Source organism: Vipera berus, assembly GCF_964194415.1.
Source record: "Vipera berus genome assembly, chromosome: 2".
In the NCBI taxonomy this organism is placed as follows: domain Eukaryota; kingdom Metazoa; phylum Chordata; class Lepidosauria; order Squamata; family Viperidae; genus Vipera; species Vipera berus.
The window spans coordinates 208,391,059-208,398,356 of NC_138203.1; the positions used below are offsets into that span (position 1 = coordinate 208,391,059).

General features: G+C 39.8%; 1 protein-coding gene across 12 annotated transcripts in view; it reads right to left on the reverse strand.

The window, feature by feature from the left end:
- TNIP1 (TNFAIP3 interacting protein 1) overlaps positions 1–6,095 on the reverse strand; it is a 106,724-nt gene extending 100,629 nt beyond the window's left edge. For all 12 annotated transcript variants that reach the window (XR_014025074.1, XR_014025075.1, XM_081317367.1 and 9 more), the window contains exon 1: positions 5,987–6,095. The gene's annotated coding sequence lies outside the window, so the exon portion shown is untranslated. The remainder of the gene's footprint in view (positions 1–5,986) is intronic.
- Positions 6,096–7,298: the final 1,203 nt, after the last annotated feature.

Below are 7,298 nucleotides of genomic sequence, written 5' to 3' on the forward strand. Positions count from 1 at the left end.
AATAATGGTAAAAGTCCAAATGATTTAGCCACAAATAAGAACCACCAGTTGGGAAATAAAATATGTATCCAGAGCTGGCATTAAATTGGTACAAAGTATAGACAGTGAATCTCAAGGAGGAGTGATTAGATCAGAACTCAACATCCTGAATGACTCGCTTTTGTACACACGTCAGGGACTGTCTCCTTTTTGTAATAAGAGAACAGACCCAGCACAATTTTAAAACTACATCTTTTCTTGTGCCCACAGCACCTCTCACTGTCCAATTTTATTATAAATAGTCTAAAGTTTATAATAAACAGTCTGTGTACCCTTACTTCTAGGAAGTTTGTTCATGGTTACCTTCAAACCAATGCTATACTATTGCCTGGAATGCTCATGAATACAACATATACACACACCGACAGAATATGTGAATATGTATACGGGTGGTCCTCGACTTACAGCAGTTCACTCAAAGTTACAACAGCACTGAACAAAAATGAATTATGACTGTTTTTCACACTTATGACTGTTGCAGCAGCCCCGTGGTTATGTGATCAAAATTCAGACACTTGGCAACTGACTCATATTTATAAGTCTCAGTGTCCCAGGGTCACGTGATCCCCTTTTGCGACCTTCTAACAAGTCAATGGGGAAGCCAGATTCATTTAACAGCTGCATTACTTAACAACTGCAGTGATTCACTTAACAACTGTGGCAAAAAGGTCGTAAATCAGGGAAAAACTCACTTAACAACTGTCTTGCTTAGCAACAAAAGTTTGGGCTTGATTGTGGTCGTAAGTCAAGGACTTCCTGTACATACATGCATACATACACAGATACACAAGTAAGGGCAAAAGTCAACTATTTGGTTTCATCCTGACTTTTTTTTTTACAGAGGTTATCTCAAAGCTGCAGAGGGAATCCTGGAACACTATGACAGCCTAACCACTTCCAGTACAGGTAACCAATACAGGAGTTCACCCAAAGGTTACAATAAGGAGCTGGTGACTTGGCTCATATAGATACTAAGCCATAGTTTAACCACAGGCTATTGAATAAACCACAGTGGCTAGACTCACCAACAAAAGCTAAAACAAAATCAAAGAAACTAGTCTATGAACAGATCAGATGGATTCTGTGAGATTCTATTAGGACAGTGGAGTAATTCCATCAGGCATTCTTAAAAAAGCTCTGTGTACAAACGTCACTCAAACAATATCAGTATGTTTAGCAGTGATGTGTGCAAGAGAAAAATCTTCCACGTGCAGCACATGTACCTTGGCTTCTAGATAATGCAGGTTCTAGTGGAAGCCAATACGTATAGAGATTGACCTCAACTTACAACCAGTTGCTTAGCAACTGTTCAAAATTACAACCTGCCTGAAAAAGGGGACCTAATGACCCAAGTCAAAGTTCTGATGGTCACCCCACCCCCACCCCCAATCCCACTACCATGGTCACGTAACCATACCTTTGGGCAACACAACCACAATTATGGCCATTTGCAGCATCCCAGAGTCATGTGACTATTTTTAACCACGGTTTTGCCAAAACTCAACACTTACTTCCAGTTTTTTGCAAAATCACACCCATAACAAACAATAGGTTCATAGTTGTGACTGCCGGATTTGCACTTATGACAACTGCAAAAAAATATAAAATCTGTATGACCAACTGGTTTTATGACTGTCGCAATATACATCTCAAGGAACTGGCAGACGTGATCTCAGAACCACTGAACTATATTTTTCAAAGATCCTGGAGCACTGGGGAACTACCAGAGGACTGGAAGAGAGCTGCTGTAGTTCCCATATTCAAAAAAGGGAAAAAAAATAGATCCAGGAAATTACAGACCTATCAGCCTAACCTCAATACCTGGGAAGATTCTGGAAAAGATAATCAAACAACAAATCAGCGAACACCTTGATGCAAACAAAGTCATCACTAAAAGCCATCATGGGTTTGTCAAAAACAGATCATGCCAGACAAATCTTATTGCATTCTTTGACCAAGTGACAAAACTAGTGGACCAGAGGAATGCTGTAGATATAATTTACTTGGACTTCAGTAAGGCATTTGATAAAGTAGATCACAACCTACTGCTTGAAAAGATAGAAAAATGTGGGTTAGATAGCATCACCACCAGATGGATTCGAAGCTGGCTGACAGGCCGTACTCAGCGCGTGGTCCTCAATGGAACTGCATCTACATGGAAGGAAGTGTGTAGTGGGGTGCCCCAGGGCTCTGTTCTGGGCCCAGTGCTCTTCAACATCTTCATCAACGATTTGGATGAGGGGATAGATGGGGAACTCATCAAATTTGCAGACAACACCAAGCTGGCAGGAATAGCCAATACTCCAGAAGATAGGCTTAAAAAACAGGAGGATCTGGACAGACTCGAACACTGGGCACTATCTAACAAAATGAAATTCAATTGTGAAAAAAGTTAGGTTCTGCATTTAGGCAGGAAAAATCAAATGCACAGGTATAGTATAGGTGGTACCTTGCTCAACAGTAGTAACTGTGAGAGAGATCTCAGATTCCTAGTGGACAATCACTTAAATATGAGCCAGCAGTGTGCTGCAGCTGCCAAAAAAGCCAACTCAGTGCTAGGCTGCATTAACAGAGGGATAGAATCAAGATCACGTGAAGTACTAATACCACTTTACAATGCCTTGGTAAGGCCACACCTGGAATACTGCATCCAGTTTTGGTCACCACGATGTAAAAAAGATGTCGAGACTCTAGAAAGAGTACAGAGAAGAGCAACAAAGATGATTGGGGGACTGGAGGCTAAAACATATAGGGAACGGTTGCTGGAATTGGGTATGAGTAGTTTAACGAAGAGAAGGGTGAGGGGTGACATGATAGCAGTGTTCCAATATCTCAGGGGCTGACACAAAGAAGAGGGAGTCAAGCTATTCTCCAAAGCACATGAAAGCAGGACAAGAAGCAACGGCTGGAAACTAGTCAAGGAGAGAAGCAACCTAGAACTAAGGAGAAACTTCCTGACAGTTAGAACAATTAACCAGTGGAACAACCTGCCTCCAGAAGTGGTGAATGCTCCAACACTGGAAGTTTTTAAGAAGAGACTGGACAGCCATTTGTCTGAAATGGTATAGGGTTTCCTGCCTGAGCAGGGGGTTGGACTAGATGTCCTCAAGGTCCCTTCCTACTTTTTCTTCTTCTTCTTCTTCTTGTTATTATTATTATTATTATTATTATTATTATCATCATCATCATCATCATCATCATCTGTAGTGGGCAGTCGCCATAATGGTCATATGTGGAGGACGACCTATATGTACTGCAATGTTATTTTGCATATGGAGTTGTTGTTGTTGTTGCTGTTCTTAGTTGCGAAGTATCCGAGCCATCGCAACCACGTGGACAACATTCCTCCAGGCCTTCCTGTCCTCTACCATCTTCTGGAGTCCATTTAGGCTCACGCCTACTGCTTCAGTGACTTCATCCAGCCACCTCATTCTCTGTTGTCCCCTTCTTCTCTTGCCCTCAATCTTTCCCAACATTAGGCTCTTCTCCAGTGAGTATGGAGTATATGAAGTAACAGAAACCAAACTGGGGATATGCCACATAACAATCCTTTCTCACAAATCTACCTCTTTGTTTTGATCTCCATACTCTATACACAGGCCACTGGTGATGATTTCAGGGGTTTTTTTTATTGAGCCTTTCACCTTAATGGTAATATTACAACTCTGTTGCTGAACATAAACTTGCCTACTGTATGATGATGCCAACAGCAAAGCCGGAATAGAATCAAAAAATCTTTTAAAAAAGGACTGCCTTGCCTTCCCTTTAAAATCAGGTTGTGTGTTTTTTAATTCAACCATGATATAATGATAATAAGCTTCTGTGAAAATAAAAATATTTACAACAGACAGAATTTTGAAACACCAGTATCAAATAACTGACAAAATATTGACTCTTACTTTCATTCAACTCAATATAGCCTGAAATACAAGGATACCTCCAACAGAAAGTTACTCAGAAGTGAAGCTTTCCACGACGCTTTGTAGCTTCAACTACTCTGTTACTTGACTAGTAACCATTAGTTGGTTTCACTCATTATGCTAAACCTTGGTTTCCAAATCAAGAGGTTCAGTTCACACAATACTCTAAGCCCCCCAAAACAATACAGGTAGTCGACTTACTACCACAATTGAGCCCAAACTTTCTGTTGCTAATCAAGAAAGTGGTTAAGTGGCTTTTGCTCCATTTTATTATCTTTCTTGCCATATTTGTAAAGTGAATCACTGCAGTTGTTAAGTTAGTAACATGGTTTTAAGTGAATCTGCCTTCCCCATTGACTTTGCTTGTCAGAAGGTCATAAAAGATGATCACATGATCCTGGGCACTGCAACTGTCATAAATACTTGACAATTGCCAAGCATCTAAATTTTGATCACGTGACCATGGGGATGCTGCAATGGTCATAAGTGTGAAAAATGGTCATAAGTCACTTTTTCAGTGCCATTGTAACTTTGAATGGTCACTAAATGAACTGTTAAGTCAAGGACTGCCTGTATTATATCTTAGAAAAATGTGTGATTATGCTTATTTTCCCTTATTCTGAGAAATAGAGAATGAGAAATTGAACTGACAAACCAAAATAATTGAAAAATAATTGGGAATTTGTTACAGCACCTCCCCACCACCACCACCACCACAAAGAAAAATGACAGGAAATTCCAGGAATATAGGTTAGGCTAGACTGAAAAGTAGAAGCACCCCCCCACACACACACACACAATACTGTAGCAGCAAATCACTACTATATTGTTATCAAGAAAAATATTTGAACATGTAGCTGCTTATATTGTTTTCCAGTTTCCCAGCCTGAGGCTAGATCCGTGCCCCTCCTTCAATTTGAATATGTTATTTTTACTAATGAGATTTAGCTTTACTTCCCTGCTCACTAGTAGCTATTCACTCTGACCATGACATGCTGATCAACCATTTATAGAATGATTACCATTAATTGGATTTAGCTGCCCTACTAAGCATACCAGCCACAAACCAGCCAATCATATTTTAACATTAATTACATGGATCTAACTCGCTCTGGGAAAGAGAAAATAAAATATTTCCCACATAACCAAACCTGTAATCTATGGAAGACATTAAAAAGGTTATATAATCCTGTGCATGTTTATCTGGGAATCCACATATTTTAACTTTGAACAAATATATATATATATATATATATATATATATATATATATATATATATATATATATATATATATATATATATATATATATATATATATATATATATATATATATATATATATATATATGAAAAGAATTGGGCCCCAGATGTCAGACACATCAGTTGCTCCCAAACACCAACAGTGCTTGGCAAATGAGTCAGTAATTTAATTCATTTACATGACACCACAATCTGATGTGATCTTTCCACTCATCTACTTCAAAGAGTTGCCACATACAGGAGAGCTGACGTTTTAACAACAAGGAGAAATAAGTCAAACAGAATTTCAGTTGTGCACTAGGACAAGGATATTTTTTAAAAGGATCTACATTCAAAGGGATGTAGGAAACTCAAAGGGAACGTTCACCTTTTTTTTCTGGATAACCCCCCAAAACTCAATACAGTTACAACATCATTGTTTACTACGTGCAATGCTAAGTGAGATTAAGAAAAATCGTTCACCAGAAAGTGGTCCAAACAAGAGAATTCAGACGTGCCTCTGCATGCATCCCTTACAGCAATACTCTTGTTTATCCCATGCTCACTTATTTCGCCTTTATTCCCGAACCCTAAAATACCAGGAAATGTGACATGCACCCTTTATATTATTATTATTATTTTAAAGAAAAAAAGAAAAAGCCGTGCCACACATAAGAGCATCTGGGACACGTATCGAAAACACCCAGAACTTCATGCTTCAGTTTAAAAGAGAGGCAATGAACTCGACTTCCTGCAGGGAGAGGGGAGGAGGTGAGCTAGTCCTACCTGCTAAAATTGTACGGATCGAGGTCCAAACAGCTTCAGGACCTACAAAGCTTTGCGTTCACTGGCATAGCTTTTACTTCCTCTCCGCTTGCCCAGGAGGAACCTTGACTCCGATCCGCCCATTTTGGAATTTCCCGAGCGCCTGATTGACAAGCCGCTCAGCTAATCAGCAAACTTTCCCTCTGCCGCCCGCAGAGGCACAAAAGAGAGGAACCGGGGCGGGGAAGCCCAAATGGGCTGGTAAATGTATTAAGCGCGCGTCGTTGCGCTTCGGTTCCGCGAGTCAACAATCTGCCTTCTGACGTTATCTCCCGAGTCCGCCCTTGAACTCAAAGCTGGGAGCTGGCCATAACGGTTTTCTGCATAAACAAGAAATATGGTTGCTTCAGCTTGTGGTGCGTTCCTCGCTGATCTTTTCCTGGTGGGGGGGGATGTTGAAGTTTGCTCGGTTTTACGTTTCAGTCCGTTTCTTTCTGTTCCATGCCTTCCCGAAATAAAGCATAAAAAAGTCCCTTTTGCAAAGGATAAATTGATTAAAATGCAATGAGATTTGATCGGAATTAAATCTAGCTAGGGAGGCAGCAAACCGAAGAGCGTGGCAAAATAGCAACCAGATGATTCCTCCTCTAGCATGAGTGTGCAAAATAAATGTAATGTTTTCTTTACAAAAGGGGGATCGTGTTAAATCTGCATTGTGTTAAATATAGGCTAAGATGATTAAAATAAGGTAAGCTCGTAGGAAGTGCTAGTAAGGTATTATAAACTAATTTACAGCAGCTTGGCGTTTCAGAACAATCTTGCTCGGCAATTATATCCAGAGATTTATTTATTTATTTGCTTGTGCAAGTATTACACAGCTAGTTATGTTGCTATAGTTCAGCACCACTTCAACATGGAATTGATAATGGGGAGGGTCATGCATTTTTAAAAAATTATCTGCATAGAGCTGAAGGCAGGAGAAAGTGGGAGAGCAATGTGACTCCATAAGGAGTGGACTTCAGTACTTTTTTTTTAGGCAAATGTTCCTATTGCAGTGGTAACAAGCTGCGTCTTTCAAAATGCCATTATCTGATTTAATATTATGGGGACCTTGTTCAGGAGTGTTCAACCTAAGGTATCCACAGCTTCTAAAATATAATATACAGCCGTGGATGTTTCCAGATATGTGATTGCTAGTGCTAATTATTAAAAGACATTTGCAATAATATCGTTTGGCCCTTCCTAATGGATTTTCCCCTGCAAGGGGGAAAAAACAGAAGCAATAAAAGGACTTGGGAGAACAGCAAATGGAAGTTGGCTGTATTCAAAGTTC